General features: G+C 37.8%; 1 long non-coding RNA gene across 3 annotated transcripts in view; it reads left to right on the plus strand.

Moving 5' to 3' along the window:
* Positions 1-9831: 9831 nt before the first annotated feature.
* LOC140506814 (uncharacterized) overlaps positions 9832-23777 on the plus strand; it is a 114472-nt gene continuing 100526 nt past the window's right edge. For all 3 annotated transcript variants that reach the window (XR_011968098.1, XR_011968096.1, XR_011968097.1), the window contains exon 1: positions 9832-9958. This is a non-coding gene — a long non-coding RNA (uncharacterized lncRNA). The remainder of the gene's footprint in view (positions 9959-23777) is intronic.

The following is a 23777-nucleotide window of genomic DNA, read 5'->3' on the forward strand; positions in this document are numbered from 1 at the left end:
TAAATCCTTACTGATTAGAGAAATTCAAATTAAAACAATTCTGAGGTATTGCTTCACACTTATCAGAAATGACAAATGATGGAGAGAATGAGGAAAAATAGGTACACTAATGTTGTTGTGGTTGTTCATCATTTGCTCTCAGAGAGAACCAATGATATCATGAAGGGAAGTCTTGACTTGCCCATGAATTGGATTTAAGTGAAACAGATCTGCACAGAATCACCAGTGCCTCTTCTTCAGAGTCATCAGACTCCAGTGGCAGGACAAAAGTTATGACTGGCAGTTCGTGTCTTTCTAGCTGCTGAATGAAATAAGTCTTATTGCAATCCAGTCATTTATCCCAACCTGACGCCAAATCACCTGGCAGCAGAGTTGCTATTTTCTAAGAACTTCCATGTCCATGGCAAATGATATCCAAATGAGGTAGTCTGAATACTTTTAGTCTTCTACAGTATGGATTAAGTAGACCTTAGTAGATCTCCTAGAAAACCTATTACTTATAACACTCTCCAAGGAAATTGAAAGCTACTTGAGCACAAAGCCTTATTCATCTTTATTTCTTCTGCCTTCTTAAGTAGATGTTTTAATCCATATTGTCTCTGGGCTCCTAAGTGATGACAACATTGGATTTCAATCCATTTATACAACTGATAAGTAATCCTTTTCTATATATGTTGTTTTTCTTTTGGTACAGAGGGAGCACTTAATCAGAATAAGAAGTTCCCTGTGTGGGTCACTCTTCCATTAATTCATCCAGTCTATAACTCTTTAGGAACCTATTGCCTTAGGGAATTCCCTGGCTTTTTAAAAGTGCTCTTGGAGTGATTTGGCAGTCACACTTGAATTCTTTCTCTTTGTAGATGAAAATGAGTTTTGTGGCACAGATCAAAAAGATGGCCAGTCCAAAGCAAAAATCAATGAAAGAACCATTGTTCAGGAAGGAGTAGGTGGTCATTATACATGGTGAGCTTCTACTTTAGTCCATATCTGCATTACATTTAATTTTGAATTTGGTCATTTCAGTAAGCAAATGTCTCATGCCAAAAAAACGTGTGTTAAAGAAAGTATCACAATAAATCACGCTGAAAAAACTAAGAAATAAGGCAATATGCAATTAGCATTTAAAACTGATGGATAATGCTGTAAATCTGGCCCTGAGAGCAATCCACTCCTAACTGCTCTGAAATCTTGGGAAGGTATTTCTATGTTGCTCATTTACAAGGTTTTAACTCCTGAATTTTCCAAGTGCTCTGAATGATTTGGCAATTCATATTTCAACTCTATCATTGTAGATGAAACTGAAGTTTGTGGAGGTATTGAACAGAAAAATGATTACCACTCAAAAATTTGACCAAACAAAAAAAAATTATGGGTCAAGAAGAAGCCAGGTGATAATTATGCATGGTGAATTTCTAATTTAGCCCATCTCTTCATTAATTTAACTTCAAATACTATCATTTTAGTAAGGATTCAAATGGCCCATGCAAAACAAAACTAATTGAAAGTAATTATCACTTGTAAATAAATAATAAATTGTGCTAAAAATAATGCCAAAAATAAAAATAATGCAATTTTTAATTTGTCCCAGGCTTTCTACACTAGCTCTCCCTCCCTGGGCTTTGCTTGGAATCTTACCTCAAGATCTAGATCTCTGTTGGCCTTTGGACATCTCCGGCCCCTCCAGTGGGGGAGGGGAATAACTAGACAGAACACCCGAGTTGGTAGCTGCACATTCTTTAATGGTTACATCACTCCCCAGATCCCCCAATGCACCCAGCATATATTTGGGCATCCAAGCTCCTCCCATGTTCCTCCCCGTAGGTGGAGCCTACCCTGTTACTGAGGCGTTCCCAGTACCATGCAGCTTACTAGACCAGCTAGCGTCACGTAAGCAGGTTAGCACCTCCAGGTGTCTCAACTCTCCATACAGGAGGCCACAGTCCAGAGCTGGGCCCCAACAGTAATTAACATTTTAAAATGAATGAACAATGCTGTAAAATTGTCAGTGAGACAAAACTTCCATGGCAATCCAATTTCAATTGCTTGACACAATGGGAATATATTTATGTATTACTCAGTTACAAGGTTTTAGCTATTGCCAGTCATTCCATGGAATCTTAATATTCTGAGGAGCATTATTACCACCATCCTTTCAGCTCAGAGAGAATGTGTTGCAACCATATTGCGGAGTGGACTGATTTGTCCAACTGGGAACTGCCATAGAAGGCATACAAGATGGTGTGGGTTGAATTACACTTCTGAACCAGCACCCAACTCAAGAAAAAATTGACCAGAAGTGACACTCTCTACCTACAGGGCGTTGCTATGCAAACCACCACGCACCCCCTTTTGGGAAATGATATCTTATAAAATTCCAGTATATTGACAAAGATCCTGCCTATGAGGACTCGTAAGTTGTTCATTTTTGTTACAGTCATGCCTGACTCTTTGTGACCTCATTAGGGGTTTTCTTGGCAAAGATACTGGAGTAGTTTGCCATTTCCTTTTCCAGCTCCTTATACAGAGGCAGATAGGTTAAGTATTTTGCTCACAGAGCTAGTGTCTGAGACTGGATATGAATTAATGTCTTCTTGACTCCAGTCCCAGCACTCTATCCACAGGGCCACCTAGCTACCCCTACATAAGCAGACAACCTCCACACAAATGTGATCAAAATATACTAGTTATATGTTCATGCTTAAGAAACATTTCTGAATTCCTTCAAAGAAAATACACTTCTTTCTAAGTGTGCTATTTCAGGTGCAAATAATTATTTCAAGTAAGATAAAAAAGAAACAAAATTTACCTTTGTAAACTTATGCTTGAAAGAGAGCCTCAGTTTTCTATTTCTGCATGGGAAAGAATTTATTTTAGACCAATTTACTTGGACTCATGGAGCCATTTCTGAGTGGTCCTTCCTGTAGTTCTCTTGAATTTCCTTCCCTGAAAGGCTAATATATATGATTTAAAGACAAGAGTAAGTTTTATCTTACAAGTACTAAGGAGTAAGGAATTATACTGCTCAGTCTCAGCACTCAAAAGGTGTATTGTATCCATTTGAAATTTGAAGTTCTTTCTCATTGTAGTGACCATTTTTTGGGTGACAAGTAAATGTCATTTGGCCCTGTCTGAATGATCATGTTGCAGGGATGGACTATGGGAGTAGAATAATGGTTCTGAACCAGCAGATTCCACTAAAAGTTAGGTTTGATCAGCAGGGAAACAAGTGGAATGAATAATCCCAAGACTGTGTCTTATCAGAACAGAAAAAGGATATGGTTTGGATCGGGAAGTGAGCTTCATTGATATCAAGGCCCCTCAGGTGAGAAAAAATATACCACCAGTGCAGTTTGAGGGCTTACATCCAAAATGTGATGACAGATGTCAAGCAGCATTCATACATGGTAGAGGCAGGAATCTACCAGCACCTCTCGATTCAGAGGTACAACATTTCTAATCCATGGGTGACTTGGAGTGAATCATAAAACAGTTAGGGCCTTCAGTTTTCTCATGAGTACAATGGGACTGTTAGTATGGATGGTCATTTTTTATCTGACCTCCCTTCTTCCCTCTCCTCATTTTATGTCAAAATAAATTCAAAGATTTCATGACAGACAATGTTGAGAACTGACAGTAAAAATACTCCTTTTCTTTGGTTCTTGTGCTTTATTTTATGGTAAGCAGTACCTCATCAGCTCTTTCTTCCTTGCTGATTTCTTTGGAAATTAGGTTTTTCAAGAATCACAGTAATTTAATATTCCAGAAATGAGGAATCACTATAAAAGGGAATTGAATATATTACTTAGATTCAGAAATTTAAAATACTCATTTTAGTGATATAGACTGACTCTACCACAATCAACTGGATTCCTTTGTGAGGGCCCTTCATGAGGAGCAAGAAGAGATCCTGTTAGAAATAATACAGCATATCAAAAAAATATTAAATTGTATCTACATTGAAATGCTTTTCTTTCAACTTAAGGGAGAACAATAATAGAAATATTCCCCCCATATAAGGGAAGAGATGGGATCTGCACATGAATGATCGTGGTAAGTTGATGAAAACAATATGCGTATTTATATTGGAGAGGATGTGGAAAAATTAGGACCCTAATTCATTGCTGGTGGATCTAACCATTTTGGAGAGCAGGTTAGAATTATACCCAAAGAGTTATTAAACTGCCTATGTACCCTTTGACCCAGAAATACCACTTTTAGGTCTGTTTCCCAATATGATTAGGGAAAAAAGAAATGAAACCACTGTTTTAAAATATTTATGGCACCTCTCTTTGTGGTGTCAAAGACCTGGAACTTGTGAATATGACCATCAATTGGGGAATGGATAAACAAACTGTGGTATATGTACATGATAGAATATTACTTTGTTATAAGAAATGATGAGCTCAGTGACCTTGGAAAAGCATAGAGCTACATGAAATAAGGAAGAGTAAAACGAGCAGAACAACAGGAGCGTTTTAAGAACAATGTTGAGTGACCAAGTCATTCTGACTATTGTAAATACCCAAACTGACCACAAGGACCATGTGAAGGAAGATGCTGTGTGCATACAGAGAACGAGCTGACATATATATATCTACATATTTGTGTCTAATGGTAGTGATCTTTAGGTTGCCGGGCGGGGGTTGAAGGGAAAAGAAAAGCTTACATAATAACTTTGTTGTATGTTTGAAGGGAATAGTAAGTTGTACAAAATAGATCTGCAATTTCGGGTGCACTTCTGTTTTTCTATTCCACCTTGTTATAGAAATGCTTGTTTTATTTCTCAAGTTCAAAATAAAATAAATAAAATTTGAAACTAAAACATATAACGTAGGTTCAGAGTTTGCAACTAACTTTTGGGGTGATATAGGTGATTCTCCCACAATCAAATGGATTCCTTTGCAAAGTCCATTCCTGAAGTGAACTTTGAAAGTAATCCTTTTTATTTATAACATTATCATCCATTCATAATGCTTTAAATTACAATTACCTTGAAATGTATTACCTTTTTATTCCAGTGAGACCAAAGATGGGAATATTCCAATGATTAAAAAAAACACTAAGATCTCCCATGACAGTGACTCAAGTGTAGTTATTCTAGTAATTTGGGGTTTCACTTAAAATGTGGTGAAACTCTTACAAATATTCACAAAACCTAGAGAAAGTTTTGAAGATGATAGACTGTCAGAAATTGTCAGGAACTCCCCATGTAAATGAATTACATCTAATCACAATGAGTTTCCAGCTTACAAATCTTTATCAAGAAGTATCCATTCACTGAAGCATCTTAAAGACCGGTCTATTCCCATATTAACACTGGTTGTTCTAATGGCTGAAGTGAGACTAGCTGCTGCACTATCCTTTATCTAAACAGTGGCTAAAAGTAACTCTATTTTGGCTCCTGTTTTCAATCTTTCACGTATAGAACGATTTTCAAGACTACTCTGACTAGCTTGTCTTTGCCTTTCCTTGATGTTCTATTCATAATAACTAACGATCAATTTCTGTTGGTGTTGTTTTTCTTTTGGCATAAACAGAACAGCCTTCTAGGAAAGATCTCCCATCATGTGACCGTGTACTAATTCATCCACTCAAAAACTGTGTAGAATCCTGTTACTTTACAGAATAATTTGTCATTTCTTAGTGCTCTAAATGATTTAGTGGTTCCCATTTGAACTCTTTATCCTCATAGATAAGTGTGAGATTTCTGCCACCATCACAGTTAGCCTACCAGAATAATAAGAAAGCAATTATTGTCAAGAATATGCAGGTGATCATCATGTAAAGCTTGTACTTTACCTATTTCTTCATTATGCTGAGCTATGAAGATAGTAAAATTAAGATGAATTGAGTGGATGCTGCTGCACAGGGAGTAGTAGCATAGACCATCTCTGATATTCCATTTTTAAAGGTCTAAAACTATGGATATCTCTCTATATAATCAGTTGCAACATCTTGACTCTTGTCCACTCCTCTCCTCTCCCCAAATTAGTATAAGCCTTATTCTCCCTTAGACTATGAGTTAGTCACATTTATTGGGGCTTCAGTTTTCTCATTGGTTAAAATGAGATCAGATGTTGTGTCTCTGGCAATATTGCAGCTCTAAAAATCTATTACTATTCTATTTCTTAAAAAAAATCCCTTATTCCATTATGTCCTGATTATACTTGATACTAAAAACTAACTCAATCTATTTCGTATTTATTTGGGAGTTTTTTGGACAGCAAGCAATACTTAATGGGCTGTATTTCCATTCTCAACTTATTTGAATTTCTAAAAATTCCCAATTTGTTTAGTTGAAACACACAAACTAATACTTTACATTTTCATATATCAAAAATACTTTCAATGACAGGTTAAATAAAATTACTGGTTCTGAAAGGTAAAATATCTTGAAAAGAGATGGAATGACTTTCCTACAATCAAATGGATTCCTCTTTCAAAATCCTTACCAATGTAGAGAGTTCTTTGGCATAGCTGGTTTTACTAAAATTGCATATTTATACTTTTGGTATTTTATAATGAGGATACACATATATTTAACGGTTTTTACTTCTTGTGCAAGGGAGGGCCCCATGTGCAAAATATCACCAAGTAGCAAAGAAACTCTAGCAACAAGGGTGGTAAGTTTTTCTCTTTATTTTTACATTTGGTGATTTCATCACGTTGGAGGAATGTTGAGATTGAATGTTGTCACTGAATAGATTCTTATCAATAGCAGCCTAATCTAGCAAACTTTTCAGAATGACATACTTAGAGAAATCCCTCATGTAAATGAATAATACCTAGCTATACTTAGTCTCTGACTTCAGCAGGACTAATTCATTCGTTGGAACATTTAATGGCCACCTTTGCTCCATACCAGTAGAACCTTTCCCTCCAGTTCCCACTAGAGTTGTTGCTACACAGTCTTTTCCTATACAGTCCCATTCCCTCACCAAATCCCCAATACCAAATCTACCCGCAGCAGAGCTGCTGTTTCCATGCTTCCTTTTTCTTAGGGACTTGGGGCCCAATGATACACTGAATACTCCTTTGAAGCTACAATATGGATGGAGGCTTTTGTGGATTACTTGGAGAAACTTATTTATAACATTACATAAATAGAATGTTAGCAAGTTGAGGGTAAAGGCTGGATCTTTGCTTACTTAGCTCCCCTGGGGGTAGAGTTGATGTTTTCTATATGTTTACTAAATTAATGTTCATTCAGTTGTGTTAATACCTGACTTTCAAACACATGACAATAGAGAGTTTTAGATTTCAGCACTAAACGTTAGGGGATTTACAGCTGGAGTCTTCCTCACAAGAGTGGATGAAACATTCTTTTGTGGGTGGGTAGGGGTTATAAAACTCAGTGTCAGGAGTTGACAGCTGGAAACTTCTCCACTGATTGATCTGATTGGCAACACATCAGAAACCTGGGGCCTTGGAGAATGTTTGAGTTTTTTATTACCCCTTAAAATGCTTTGTGTGCAGCCATTTTTGAAGTCTTTGTATTTATGGTTTACAGCCCCTGTCACACCTTTAGATGAAAAGAACGTGGAACCAACTTACAGGAAATGTTAAATGAATGAGGATGGAGTCACTTAGTTTCCTGAATGCTGAGTTTCCACTTTTGTCTATAACTGTATTAGAAATAGCTTTGTAACGAGGACTGAGACAGTTTGAATATGTTCCTTTAGAACATGGACAAAGTTCTAACGAGAAAATGATCTCTAGCAAACTGTATCTTTTAAATAATCTTTCCAAATGACATTAAAGAAGTAGCCTTTAAAATTAAGGTGGTTACTGCTGCAAAGATGTCAGTGAAATATATCATTTACATATTAGTTTTATTATAAGACCTATTACATTCCAAATTTATTTTTGTATTTACACAGTCAGTCACTCCTTAAGAACATGATCAATCAGTGTAAAATTGTTTCCATAGTCTCTTACATTTACTGAAAATGTATGAAAGCCAGGACAATGGCTCTGGTAATTAGGTTCTAGTGAATGTCTGTCTGTGTTCATCTGTTTTCGAAGAAGACCAGGATATCAGAGAAATGATGACATGACTTGCACTTGACTTTGTTTTGAGTGAGGGAGGGCTGTGCAGGTCACCAGCCTCACTTCTCCAGAGCCATCTGAATCCAGTGACCAGATATTCATCAGGATGACTGGAGAAGGCCTAGGATGCAATGGGAGACCTTGGCCTATCACCTGGTAAGAAAGACTTATGAGACTATTGATGTGTAATTCTACTCCTGATTTAGCACCCAAAGCAAGATGATCAGTGATAACACAACTCTACCTGTAAGATATTACTATCAAATACCACTAAGCATGCACTTTAGTGAACGAGGTAACTATGAAATTTGAAATGTTGAGTGATACTCATATTTTCATATCTATATTGACCCATAAGTTATCATACTCAATGAAAATAGTATCAAATTTTATGTACTATAATATGTCCCTATTCAAACAATACTTCTGTTTTCCTTCAAAATAAACCTCTGTCTGAGTTTGCTTTCAGTTCTAAAACTGAGAAAAGGAAAAAAAAATGTTCATTAAGAACTAGGTTAAAAGGAAAGTTTCATTTTCCTATTCTTATATTTTAAATGTAATTAATCATGGTTCATTCTGTTCACTTGCCCTCAAGGAACCATTTCTCAAATCATCTCTCTTCTGGTCCTTTTACTTCTTTTCTGACCCCACTTGGGTTGATGACTCTATGAACCTACCAGGGACTCCATGTTTGCAAGAGACTGAAGACCCTTTAAATGGTAGAAAACTATCCTACGCATATACTTAGAATCTATTTGAACCTTGAGGTTGTTTCTCACCATAATGACAATTTTTAATGGGAGAAATTAATGTCATTGCCCTATGTTAGTATAACTGTGCTTCAGGGATGATCTATGAGAGTAAAATATAGATTTCAACCAAGCAGATTCCTCAAAAGGGAAGGACTTTTGCAGTAATTCCTTGGTGTAATTTTCAAGCCTCAAGGACACTCTTGATCCTCAAATACAGCCCTCTGACTAAACCCCAACTTCAGAGAACAAATCCCTTTAATCAAAGGATTTATTCTGTAAAACATGAACCAACTCAAAAGGCCACGCAATGAGGACCTAGGGGGTCTCCAGATGTTAAGTTCCTTACTCCTAGACCAGACATGGTGCTAAGAGCTCAGCATAAGAATAGGACAAATGACAGTGCCAAACACCTTACAAATCAACAGCAGGCATGAAGAATCCTTAACTCAAAGGAGCAACTGTAGAAGGACTTTAATATCAAACATTCTTCTTGCACACTCTCATTAATCTTTTTTCCTCCCTTTTGCTCTTCTCCCTGAGCATTCTTCCAGGGTTATACGTTGGACACCAGGAAGTGTAGTAAATGGTCATTTACATTCTCTCATGTGCACAGGTTTGTTGATACCAATCATCTCACGTGTTCCTATGAAACACTGATTTAATGTAAAGCCTCTTTTCCTCAGAAACCATCTGAGACGATTTTGAAATCCTTGTTCACTTGGAAGACAGATGGTGCATTGGCCCCAGTCTCAATATAGTGACTCTTTTAATCTGTTTCCAAGTGTACAATGGTTTTATTGCAAGAAACTCAAAACAAATGATAAAAACATAAATTTTGAAATAAAACCCTCATGGAAATGAAAAGAAATGATGAGAAAATGGTCACCACATTGAAGCAGAACACCTAAGCAGGGGGGTTATCTCACATATCGATTTCTTCATTGAACAGCATTCTCAACTGCCAATGTCATGTGTTGCTTATGTCACAAAGCCACTATTTTCCTTGGTCTCCAGGGTAACAGAAGTGGCCCCAGTTCTCCACTGGACAGCATTGGAGCAGGACCTGTGGTGGTTGCTTCTGGAAGAATTTGATGGCTTAGCTTGTGACAGAAATATTTTTCTCAACTTCTCTTGTAGAAATCCTTCTGGAATTTTAGGTAGGTGATGATTTCAGTCTTTTTCCACTGACAGCACAGACTTTTTCAGCTCCGTATTTCTAGAAATGAACTGATGAGACTTCCTGTCCTAAACCCCCAACCTTAATCCTGATTCCCATTCATGACTAAGGGCACCACCCCCTCCCAGTCACCTAACACTAACTTCCACATCTTCTTTCTAAACCCCCATATCTGTCGTGGGCCACCAAAGGCTGACAAACTTTTACCACCCCAAATCCAGGCTATTCTTCCTCTCATGTTTTTTCCCCTGCCCTAGTAATAGCCCATGTACAGGACTTCATTGCCTGCACCCTGGACTATTACAGTAGCCTGCTGAGTGGTTGACCTGTCCCCAAAATCTCCCTTCTGTACCATTCACTGGGAGTCACAGTCACTTTCCTTGAGTGCAAAGCACATCCAGTCTAGCCCTCTGCACTCAACCAAGCCAACTGGCTTCCTCAAACCAACAGGACAAAGTTTGCAAACGTCATTTTGACATGCAGAGTCCTCCATCATCTGATTCCCCATGAACACCACACTGTGAGGTACACACAAATCTTTCCAGGCCAGTGAGTCATTTTCTACTGAAATACTGTACATTCAGAGCCCTTTATCCAATAGCATCCTGAGGCTCAGGAAACTTAAGATATACTTGCCTTAGGGCACACAGTGCATCACTGCTTCCCAGGTTTCCCATATGTGGCTGTATTTCACTCAGAACACCACTTTGGTAAAGGGCTGTGTTCTTTCTTCCTTTGGGAGGAAGTGCGGAGTAGTTCAGGCTTCATACCGAGTTTCAAAGTTTGAGAACAGCAATGTGAATGAGTGAGTTTTGCGATGTTGTACCTTAGTTTTGTGACTTGGTGTGATTTTGTGTTACTGGTTCTAAGAAGTGTATTCTCAAAATTTGGAGTCGCTCATAGACCTGTGCTCTCTGACACAGAAAGGGAAAAGCTGACCATTCTGCTGGAGATAGTTGGTCCTGGGACACTTCCTCAACAACTACTATGATCCAGACCAGAGGTGGGGAGCTTTTGGGCTCGTGGCCTCCTGTGGTCCTCTAGGTCCTCAAGTATGTCCCTCTGGCTACATCCAAACTTCAGAGAACAAATCCCCTTAATCAAAAGATTTATTCAGCAAAACTTGGACTCAGTCAAAAGGCCACCCAGGAAGCCCTAGGAGGACACACATCACCTCCAGGCCACAGTTTCCTAACTTCTGGGCCAGACATCATGCTCGCATAAGATTAGGACAAATGACAGTACCAAACAGCTTGCAGTCTAAAGGCAGGCATGAAGAATCCGAAACTCAAAGCAGCAACCATAGAGGCATATTAATATCGAATATGAGACTCCAGAGGCAGGCTCTGTCTTCTTGCACACTCTCATTTCTCATTCCTTTAGAGTGAGGTCAATACCATCATCTCATACTGGATGACTTACCTTCTCTCCTTACTTTTATCTTAATGTTCATCTTTGAGTTTGGGGAAAGAAATTCCTAATGTTGAACGTCCTGTTCTTTTTTATGCCATTTTTCATTTGTATTCTGATATTTATTTTACTTTGCCTCTTGCTTTATTTCTCTGCAATCTTCAATGTTGGGGGCATATAACTGAGGCAGACATGGTAGGAGAATTCCTTCTATTTCTCCTAGAATTCCTAGGATCTGACTGTCAATTTCTTATTCTATCATGTGAATTTCCCATGGTATGGAAAGAAATCCTGAATGATTTCCTGTGTTTTGTGTTGTTTTCTTTTGTTTTCCTAACCTCTTACTAAAATAACAAACCTCTTTAGGTCATTTATGCTCAAGAGGGAAACAGAACCAGGTTGGTAATTAGTGCCACTGATTGTTTTTCCTCCCTTTTGCTTTTCTGCCTAGAATTCTTCCAGGATTATACCTTGTGCACCAAAAGATGTCCTCTGGAGGGTACAGAAGCAGATAATAGTAAATGGTCATGTTTTCCTGGTGCAGGTCCATATTGTTGACACCAGTCATCTCATGTGTTACTATGTGTTGCTCTGATCTAATGTAAAACCTCATTTCCTCAGAAAGCATCTGAGATGATTTAGAAATCCATGTTCACTTGGAAGACAGATGTTGCATTGGGTCCAGCCTAAGATATAATGACTCTTTTCATTCCTTTTGAAGTGTACAATGGCTTTCATTACAAAAAACTGAAAACATTTGAGAAAAACATAAATTTGGAAATAAAACCTGAATGTAAAAGGAAAGAAATGCTGAGAAAATGGTCACCACCTTGAAACTGGACAACTCAGAGTGGGATCACCTCACATAGTGATTTCTTCATTGAGCCTTGAGATAAGTCTCACCACTCTGGTTGCAAGCATTCTGTCAACCTTATGTGGTCTTTGAAGTTGCCAGCACTTAGAAAAGGGGATTTTTAGAGTAAAGCAAAGCAGTCTGATTGATCAGTTCAAATTTTGGTCTTCATCAGGGCTCATATAAAGTGAAATAATTGTCAACCTCTATTTGCCTTTATTTCTTCAACTGTAAAATAATAATACAGTGAGGATTGAATGAGATAGTATTTGTAAAGCAATAAGCATAGTGTAAGTGTTTAGTAAATGCTTTGTCACTTCCTCTCTCTTTCATCTCTTTCCCCTGTCCTGATGCCTTCCTTTGCATCCATTGCAATGTGAAAATTTTTTCTTCCTTACTCTCCTAAACTGGCATTTGAGTCACTTTCCTATCTGGGCCTATGACATGGGCCTAAGATGCTAGACTTCAGGTCCTCAGATGAGAAAGCATTTATTAAACACCTATGGTGTTCCCAGACACTGCTAAATGCTGGGAATACCAAGAAAGAGGAAAATCAGTCTTTGTCATCAATGAGCTCCCAATCTAGTAGAGGAAGCAACACATAAATAACTATGTACAAACAAGACAAATTAGAGGTAATCTCAGAGGAATATTCTCCCCCAAGCCTGCCTCTCTCCATTTTATTTTTAGCAAGAGTTCTTTTCCCAAACTGACTTTGTCTTCTACTGACTCTGTGTCCTCTGGAATCAACAACAGACCCGAGACAATATCATTTGGGGGCTGACAGAGTCAACAGTCCACACCTGAACACCTGCCCCTGCTCACAGATACTATTTGTACCTGCCTCTTTGCTCTCCCATTGGTGCACCTGCCTCCTCATCCCATGAGCAAGCGAGTAGTTTACTAGAAAAAAGACTCATTTACAAAATACCTTTACATGCACATAAGAAAAGCACATCCTTGCCCACCCATAATAGCAGGAACTGATCCTCTCAGTCCTGGGAGCCTTCTCTGACTCCACTCAGTGTGAGGTAATCTCTTCCTCTGAATCTGAATAATATTTTGTTACCTCTCTTACTACAAAGTTCTTTCATGAGTTGTAATCCCAGGCGCACATGTCTTATCTCTTGTACTTACATTGTAAGCTCCATGAGGTCAAGATAAGACTGATTTTTCTTTGTCTTTGCACTACTTAGCACAGCATCCTACATCTTGCACTTAGTAGTATTTGTTCAGTGAATTCATGAACTAAAATGGAAAAATCTTATAGTAATGTTTGAAATAAAGATAGTTCCTCATTATCTATGGTAATTAATGGATCCATAAAACAGATAATAAAAAGTTAAGAGTTAAGCTGTCTCTATAGGGCCTCTCTCATTATTCTTGTAGCAAAATTACCTGCTGTTGACATAATCACAACTGTCAGCATTTGCCTTCTGGGGCTTCCACTAAATTAGAATGGTTTACACGTCATTGCCTTCCTTACCATTACTGCCAGAAATTATAGAGCACAGACTAAAGATAATTTTGGAATAGAGAAACTATTCCAGGGCCCATGTGCATAACTGGATTGTGGATGAGCAAAGGTGACTCTCTGGTGTGGGAGTGAGCAAGTCTCAGATGGATAACTGGGAAGTGGCCTTACTACATGAGTTAAGTTAATAATTATTAACTCTTTACCTCAGTCAATAGAGAGATTCCCCCCCTTGTAGCCACCAGTGTCTCAGAGAAAACGCCATCATCATGTTAAACAGACATCCATATGGTTATGCTGTAGAAAGTTATATACCCCTACACCTCTTGTCTACCTGAAAGCTCCTTTTTGAAGATAATATTGCAGCATGGCATAGTTAGCTATACTCTGATAGTCTACTACTTGAATGTTAAAAATTCAGTTTTGTCTTTAACATTTCCTTGTTGTTTTTGTTCAGTACTGTCTGACTCTTTGTGACCCCATTTGGGGTTTTCTTGGCAAAGACAATGGAGTAAAAAAGTAAAAAAGGCAAACCATTTTCTTCTTCAGGTCATTTTACAGATGAGAAAACGGAGGCAAACAGGCCCAGGGTCACATAGCGATGTGTTTGAAGCTGGATTTGAACTCAGGAGGATGTTTTCCTGGCTCCAGGCTCTATACTCTGTCCACTGTGCCACCTAGATGCCCAAACATTTCTTTGGATTGTGGCTCTTTTATAGTCAAGACAAGATGGAGTTGCCACTCAAAATGTAGTAAAGACTCATTTTCCATTTTCTCTATTCCTTTTTTTTGTGATATTTGAACCCGAAATCATAGCCAAACAACATTAGGTGAAATTGTATCTCCTAAACAACACTTTGTCCCCCAAACAACTCATTTCTTACATAGAACTATTCGATTCAACTAAGATTAACCAACATTTAAGTACCTACTATGTACACAACACTATGCTAGACTCTAGAAAAGATTAAGACAAAAATGAAGCTGTACCTGTCCTCAAAATGCTTACATTTTACTTGAGAGGAAACACTGTGCACACAGAGAAAAAGAAATTAGGTAATTTGAGGTGGTAGAAAGCATAAAAATAGTGCAAGGAGTAGGTTGGCGGGAAAACTAAGTTTATACTTTTGTAGAAAGTAGCACCTGACTTGAGCCTTCAAGAAAGCTATGGATTTTTAAAAGACTAAGAGGAAAAAGGAGTGCATCCCAAGCTCTGTAAAAATAGAAAACCAAGAAATGGAATGCCAAATTTGGGAAGTAGGTAGTAGTTAAATTTGACTGACAGATAGGCTATGTAAAGTGACATATAATATGAAATAAGTCTGGAAAGGTAAGTGGAACCCAGATTGTAGAAGCTTTTAAACATCAGGCAATGAGATTGTAATTTATCCTAGAGGAAGGAATAGGAAGTGACCAAAATTCCATTGTCAAGCATTTATTACATGATCAGATTGTGCTTTGAGGGGTGAGAAGGAAGAGGAAGAGGAGGAGAAGGAGAAGAAGACAATGACGAAGAAGAAATAGTAGAGTAGTAGTGGTAGTGGTAGTAGTTGTAGTGGTGGTGGTGACAGTAGTGGTGGTGGTGGTATGTTAGTAGTGGTAGTGGTGGTAGTAGTAGTAGTAGTAGCAGTAGTTGTGATGCTAGTGGTAGTGGTGGTATTAGTGGTTGTTAGTAGTGGTCGTGGTGGTAGTGGTAGCAGTGGTGGTTGTAGTAGTAGTAGTGGTACTAGCAGAAGTAGTAGTAGTAGTATAGTATTTATATAGCAAGTACTGTGTGCCAGGCTCTGTGCTAAGCACTTCATAAATTTCATCTCATTTGATCCTCACAACAACCCTGGAAGGGAGGTGCTTTTATTATTCTCATTTTATAGAGAAGGAAACTGACAGCCATGAGGAAGATGCTTTGTATTACTTTGTTCATATTTTTTACTTATTTGTGCACATGTTATTTTCACCCAATAGAATGTATGTTTTTTGAAGTTACAGAATTTGATTTTTATCTCTATATCCTTTGCACCTAGTACAGTGACTTGTGTAGAGTAGATAGTAGGAAATTAATAAATGTTTGTTCAATTGAATTGCATTGAATAATTGTCATTCTTATTTTGGGGTCACAGGTGGCAGCCATTTCCTATTCTCAGTAATTAGCATTACTGTTATTCATTTACCTCCATTTCTCTTATGTGTATACAGATGTAAGACACCTAAAACCTAGGCTCATTCTAAGAAGGGCAAGAGGTTTGCCTTTGGTCCAAGCAATGCCATCTTCCTTGAAGTGTCTTACTTGACTATAAATATATAAATATTTAAATATATCTCAGTTAAATTTGTTGCATTAAGTAAAAACTCAGTAGGTTTACTACTCCATTAATTCACAATATACTGCTATTCACATATCCTAGGCTTAAATTTGTTAGAAGCTGCTGCCTTTTCTGCTACATCTTTACTCAGTTCGACAAACATGAGGTGAGAGGAGACAGCCTTAGAAGGTGGCCCCTTGGTTTGTGAAAGATGTAAACTACTGTACAAATTGTTCCTCTGTAAATATGTATATGTATTTAGAAAATTAGTGGACAAAAGAGCATTAGAAAGATAGGATTTGTAGAGAGAAAGAAGGGAACGCTAAATGGTGAGACAAAGCTGCCTGATGACAGGACGTGTTGTGGGAGTTTAGGGCATAGCAACAAAGAATACAGAATGTGAGGGCAGTGGAGTGGAATGTATACACATTGAATGGAAGCCTGGAGAGGAAGGACTCTAGGACTGTCTGAATCCTACAATCTATTTACATTGGGATCCAGTGCTGCAGAAGTGATGAACTGGTGAAGATTTGAAAGAGAAGATTCCATTTTGGTGAAACAGGATACCAGCCTTACACACTCTCCTACATCTGTTACCTCGGAGCACACTTTGCTGGTTAATGAAGAATCATTCCTAACATTTATGGGTTGACTCTATTGCCTTTCAAGACTTTGTTTCAAAAACTGTTTTGTTAATTGGCTGTTTTTTGATTAGATATTTTAGTACAGATTTTCCATGTTTCTCATAAAGAGTTAGGTTCATGTAGCATTCCAAAAATAGATTTTTAAACTCCTGGGGGGGTAGGAACTATATTTTCCCTCTTTTTGTATCCTTCCTGTTTAGTACAGTGCTTGGCACATAGTAAATACTTAATAAATGTTTGTTGATTGATTGGTTCCCAAACACCCATCATCTGTACTGTTAGGTAGAATAACTATAATTTCTTTCTCAGGCAATTGCAGAAACATTACCAGTAAGGAAGGATTGTTTTTCAATAAATCTAATTCATCTTGAACTTTGCAATCTCACCTTTCTTGTTATGTTTCAATGTTCCTTGGGATGCTACTGAAGGGGTTGTCCTATTGAAATCTTACTTATCTTCTAAAACTATATAGTGTGATGCATTCCTCTGTTTTCCCTGGGGGTCCTATAGTATATTTCACATATCACATAGTAGAAGCTTAATAAATGCTTGGATGATGGATTGAGTCAACCTTTCCCATAATACCTTCTTTGTGTCAGATCTCTTTATCATTTTCACACATTATGATTCTCCTAACACAACTTCCTTTCCCCCTTTCTTTCACTTAAACCATGTTTCCGGGTTTGGTGATGAAAAGAAAATGATTGAGGTGAGAAAATAATTATCAGAGTGTAATATTCAGATTCCATGTTCCCTTATGAAGGTTACTTGTTGATTTTCTAGTACACAGAAGTCTTCATTCAAACTATCTTGACATAATGCTATTAACAATGTATTAACTCCTCTATTTTGTGTATAAGCCAGAGAGCACTATAAGATCCTTCATTGCCTATATTTCACCTAAAACTAAGATTTCTTTATGGACTTGTGATGTTATTAATAGTGTTTTTCTTATTTATATCATTAATCACTGTTAAGATATTAAATTCACAAACTGAATCAAGAGCCTGGTGGGAACATTACAGTACCATTTATTTCCCTACTTCAATTTTAGGAATTTATTAGATGACATGTGGTTGGATGACTTTGTATGATTCAAGATAGAGGATCTCCAATGGTACCTCATGACTGAATCAAGTTTTCTTTTTATAATGACTCAGTGCAACGTCCAGGCCAGTGAGAATGAATCATTTCATGTCAGAGAGAATCTGCCTGAAACACTCAGGTATAAAAATCTTTCCACAGACCAACTTAACTAATGAATATTAATGTAAGAATTTTAAATAAAATATTAGCACAGAAAAATCTTTCCAAAACCATCAGCAGAACATGGTAAATGCATGTTCCCCAAATATATCAGTTCAGATATAGAACCTTTATGTTGTAAAAGGCAAATACTCTGCTTGTAAATTCAAGGATGCTCCAATAAGAAAAAGGACCACCTGAGAAAGCATTTTGTTCACTGGCACAGTGGTTCACAATGCCCACTGTTGGGTGATCTTACCTATTTATATGAGAAAGTCCAAGAGTTGTATCATGTTCAACAGGTCAAGGACAAGATGCTTCAGGATTCCATAGTGCATTTTCCAGTAGGATGTAAACTGCTTGAAGGAGGGATTGCTTTGCTTCTGTCTTTGTGTCCCTGTTGCCTACCACATATAAGGTACTTATTTAGTGTTGGTTGAACTGAACTGAAATGAGCTGAATTGAACTGACTTACTTATCAATGCCAGCAAAGGTCACAATAAGGTCTTATTCTGACTGTGGTATATTAGTAAGTGAAAAATATGTTGACTTCATCAATCAGATAACTACAAAACAAGTATTTAAAACCTTCCTGAATATCTTTTATTCAGTTATTCCATAACCACCTACAAAAGGAGGTTCTGTGGTAGAGGAGTCACTGATATGTTTTTGGGGATTATAGATTTAAAACTAGAAGATATCCTAAAAGCCATCCAGTCAAACTCCTTTATGTGACATAAAGTCAAGATTATTCATCACCAATGACAGTGAAGGCACCATGATTGGACTCTGACATCTAACTTTGACATAGTATGGAAGACACATAACAAGACATACATTTTCAGATATGGCCAGTGAGTGGATTTGTTTTACAAACCTGGGTTTATTTGTTACAAGGGTTTTGTTTTTCTTTTGTTTTTTGTTTGTTTGTTTTATTTAGTTTGGGGGCAGAAGAATGTCTCTGTAACTAGATCTGTCTCAGGGTAATGAGTTCATATCCAAGAAACCAGTTGATGCCTTTTAAATTCTTACATAGGTTCTATTTTAGTGTAGGGTCAAAGAATTAATTTTAGGAGCATTCATTTATTTGTAAGGTGCCATAACAAGAAGATTCCTAGAAATACAAAGTAGAAAGGTCACAGTTAATAGGAATTTCTTCAAAATAGATTCATTTTTAAAATGCTACCTTTCTTCCAGAAATAAAACCCCAAATTGAACAAATAAATAAATATTCAAAACTGAAATTTACTAATCAATCACCAGGTATCAAGTTCTTATTATGTACTAGGTAGGGCAGCTGGGTGGCTCAGTTTGTAGAGTGCCAGACCCGAAGTCAAGACTTATCATCCTGAGTTCATATCTGACCTGGACACTTACTAGGGGTGTGACCCTGGGCAAGTCTCTTCACCCTGTTTGCCTCAGTTTCCTCATCTGTAAAATAAGCTGGAGAAGAAAATGGTAAACCACTCCAGTATCTTTGTCAAGAAAACCTCAAATACGTCACAAAAGAGTTGGATAGGACTGAAATGACTGAACAACAAAAATGCACTAGGTTTTGGGGATATAAGATACTAACCAAATAGCAATATGCTATAGGAATATAGCATTCTGAGGTTGGTCTGGTTCTGATGAAAAGGAGCAGTTTATTCCTCTCTAAGCATTTTATCTTTAAGAATATGAAATTATATCCATATATGATTACATCACAATTATATAAACTTACTATATGATCAAGTTTGCTTTATAGAACTGGATTTCCATTTATTAGGGACTTAGCATTTTGATGTACCATGATACTTTATAATTGTTAAAAATTCTTCTTTGGGTACAATTCCTATGAGGAAAGAGTCTCTGTCCTTGTTGTGTGTGATTTTTGCCTGCCATACAGTTAGTCCCATAGCAATAATTTACAAATCACTTTCCTCACAACCCTGTGAGTTAGACAGAGTCAGTTTATAGATGGACAAAGTGATTTCCCCATGGTCAGAGAGCCATTAAGTATTCGATTTGGGATTTGAACATAAGACTTATGATTCCAAAGTTGGGCTCTGTCCATTATACTAGGTGTACTGAAGAAAGCAGCCAACATTTCACTTTGAAAATCTGAACTTTTGGGACAGTCATTGGTTTTCTATCCTTTGATTTGGCTTGAACATGATATTTGGGGATATTTAATGCTGAAACTAAGTTAGTGACATGACACTGAGTTTGTTTTTGTGGTTTGACACTTTTATTTGATTGCCTATACTGGAAGATGCGGCAAATCCATAGACGTAGGCAGATTGCTAAATCATTACTCAAGTAGGACAGTAAAAGATACGAGTCATGAGAGGATACAGGATCTGACTGTTGAAACTGCAGAAAACAGAGTGGAAATGAGATCAAATAGAAACAAATGGAAATAAAATTCCTAAGGATTTTAAAACAAAATGAGTTTAAAACAAGATTAGGATCCAACATAGGCATTTATGAAATCAATAGATGTTATGAATAAGCACATGCCATAATTATAGAAAAAGGAAAAAAAATTCACTCACTAGCCATAAATTTCCTCCCTCCTTTAAAGTTTCTTTGAATTTTCACCTGTCCTCTCACTCTTTCCTGATTGTATCAAAAGAAGAGGTAGCTCAACATGACTAAAGAGAAAACCTCCAAACCTTTATGGTCTCACAGTTCTCCTACTCACCCGAGTGGGAGATTCCAAGTCTTCACATTATCATTCACTCTTTCCTTTCCTCATGTCTCATAATCATCTCCTATTGTTTGTTTCTATACAATATTTCTTCTTCTTATTGACCACATGGCCATCACCCTACTGCAGACACTCATTACCTCATTCCTGGACTATAACTCCTGAAATGTTATGAAACCATCAAAGTATACTTTGTAGGATCATAGTTCTCAAGCAGGGAACCTTGGAGTCTACCTGGTCCATCCTCCTCATTGTATAATTGAGGAGACTGAGGCTGAGATGCTGTCCTGCCCAAGGTCACAAAGGCCCTACGTGGGAAAGCTTAGATTTTAACCCAGGTCTTGTAACTCCAAATTCAGAAATTCAAGTTCAGGACTTTTCCTACTGGGTTGTATAGGGCCTTCCTAAGCAGTCATACATCCCATCCTCTTTATATCCCCTTGTGCCATGTCAGTACTTTCTATTCTTTTACAGGGTCTTTAGGAGGCTCATGAGCACCCCCACTCAGCTCATCCATGTAAAACTCTGGACTTCTCAAAGTGACTTTCAAATCATTGTGTAAGTGATAAATGTAATTAGGATTCTATTTCCCAAATATGGATGGCATAGTATAGCAGAAAGAGGGTCAGAGGACCTGAGTTCAAATATCACCTCTTTCACATCCTAAGTGACCTTGAGTAAGTCATTCAATCTGTCTAGCTTCAGTTTCCTCATCTGTAAAATGGGGGTGAGTGGGGGAAGAGTTGAACTAAATGATCTCTGAGATTCCCTTAAGTCATAAAGTTAAATTCTATGACTTAGGGACCTCAAGTCAGTAATCAATGAGGAACATGAGCTCCTCTTTCCCCCATCACAGTCACAAATCCCTCCATTCAAAACCTTTTACTCACACCTTCCAAACTCTATACCACTTCACTCCTGACGCGTTCCAGTGACTTACCAACTCTCAAACTTGGCTACCACAGCTGCTGTTTCTTACCATACAGTCCATAACTCTGGCCCAAATTCTTCTTCATCTCGTCTAACACTAATATAGAGGGTATGGCCTGGCACTTCTTTAAAAAAACAAGACCCAAGGGATAATGGCGGCTGTACAGAGCTGCCAGCCTCAGTAATTATGGGTGCACGTTTATATAAGAGTGCCAGCATCATCAGCTTTGGAAATAACTGATCGTTCCTGTCTCCCAGACTTTGCCCTCTCAGATTCATCCTATACATTGCTGCTACATGCATCTCCTTGACTCAGCGCACAAATCATATCACTCTGGTCAAAAATGTTCAATGACTGCCTAAGCCTCTATCAATTAATCCTATCCCCTTGTGTTACAGATGAGGAAACTGAAACTCAGAGAAGTTAGATAACTGTCTCAAAGTCATACAGATAGTGACAGCCCTGGGATATGACTCCAAAGTTTATAATCTTATTGTTTCATCATATTGCTTCTTGTTGATAGTGGGTTATCCAGAGACCCATCTGGTAGCCACCTCTTGTCTATGGATTGATGAGAGATTGAAATTTTGGACAGATTGATCTTAGGGGCAGTGATAGTATCTCCCCAGAATTTAGCACAATACTTTGTCCCATGATAGGCCTCAAGACACATTTGTTTGATTTAATAGAATACTTAGGAAAATCAGTATTCTAGATGTTCATTCTCATGCCAAAAATAAGACTAAAACAAGATAATGGTGTAAAACTCTAAAATTCAATGCTTTAGCTTAAGACAGGAATTTTTGTCCTTAAGCCTATAAATTTGAAAATCCTATTAAATAAGGTGTACCCAAGCGAGAATTATCTGAACATTGAATTGAATTAGATGAATTGCCAAAGCAAATGACCCATAATGAAAATTTTAAGTACTATCTACCTATCCAAGGCTCATCATAGTCCGTACTTTCTAATTAAATTCTACATCCAGACATTAAAAATTTGGACATGTAGGATAAATGGCTTTTGAATAATACTCTGGAGATGACCTATAGTGTGTGTTCATCCTTCATTGCCAAAGAAGACCATGCCAACAGAGAAATAATGACATGACTTGTACTTGACTTTGTTTTGAGTGAGGGAAGGCTGTGCAGGTCACCAGCCTCACTTCTCCTCCAGAGCCATCTGAATCCAGTGACCAGATATTCATCAGGATGGATGAGGCAATTGGGGTTAAGTGACTTGCCCAAGGTCACACAGCTAGTGAGTGTCAAGTGTCTGAGGTGAGATTTGAACTCAGGTCCTCCTGACTCCTGCACTGGTGCTCTATCCACTGCACAAATGGCGTATGGTAGGATAAGGAGAAAGGAGGAAGATAAAAATGTCACCTTGGAGAGGCAGAAGTTCAGGGCAGGCCCCTAGAACAGACAGACTAAAACTGGAAACAAATTTCTTTGGGAGCCATCTCATTTCCAAATCAGTCAGTTGGTGTATTAGCAACCAAACAGGGTGGACTGCTACCACATGTTCTTTGATCTGCCTTTCTAAAGGAAAGATGGCTTTAAAAGGGATAGCAGTCTTACTTTCCTTAACACACAGATAAGTACAGATAAGTAGTCCAAGAAAGAATCCAATAGGCAGGGCTCCAACTGTCTAAACAGAATAATACAAACACCTACAAACACCACCAGACCAGGAAAACACCAACATCTGGGTAGTTGGGGGACTCTTAACAAACAGCTACCCAGAGTCCAATCCAGGGAAGCAAAAGGTTTTTCTCATGACCGAGCCCTCAAAGCAAAATGCCCACCTCCTGGAATATATAACAAAGACTCAGCCCCTTACTGGTTCATAGCCAGAAGTCACTTAACCTACCTGACTCAGCACAGTTGTGAATTATCAGGGTTCAAAGGAGATTAATCCTTCAGATGTTTATAATTTAGCCTGAGCCTAGGAAACTGAACTCCAGAAAAAAAACAACGAAAAATCCCACTTTGTTTTGGCTTATAGTTGGCCAGTCAGTAAACATTTATTAAGCGCAGACTATGAGCCAAGCACAATGCCAAATGCAGGAGATACAAAAAAGGGGTGGAGAGCTCACAATATAATCTAATCTCAGTAACCCTTCCCTTAAATTTAAAGCCATTATTGTTAAGTCAGGCTTCCCTTCATTTCTACTTTCACTTCATGATTCCTGGTTTAAATTCTGAATACTCTACAATGGTACCCCCCCTAGAGTTTATAGCTTATGCC

This window comes from Notamacropus eugenii, chromosome 5 (genome assembly GCF_028372415.1).
Source record: "Notamacropus eugenii isolate mMacEug1 chromosome 5, mMacEug1.pri_v2, whole genome shotgun sequence".
NCBI classification, from domain to species: Eukaryota; Metazoa; Chordata; class Mammalia; order Diprotodontia; family Macropodidae; genus Notamacropus; species Notamacropus eugenii.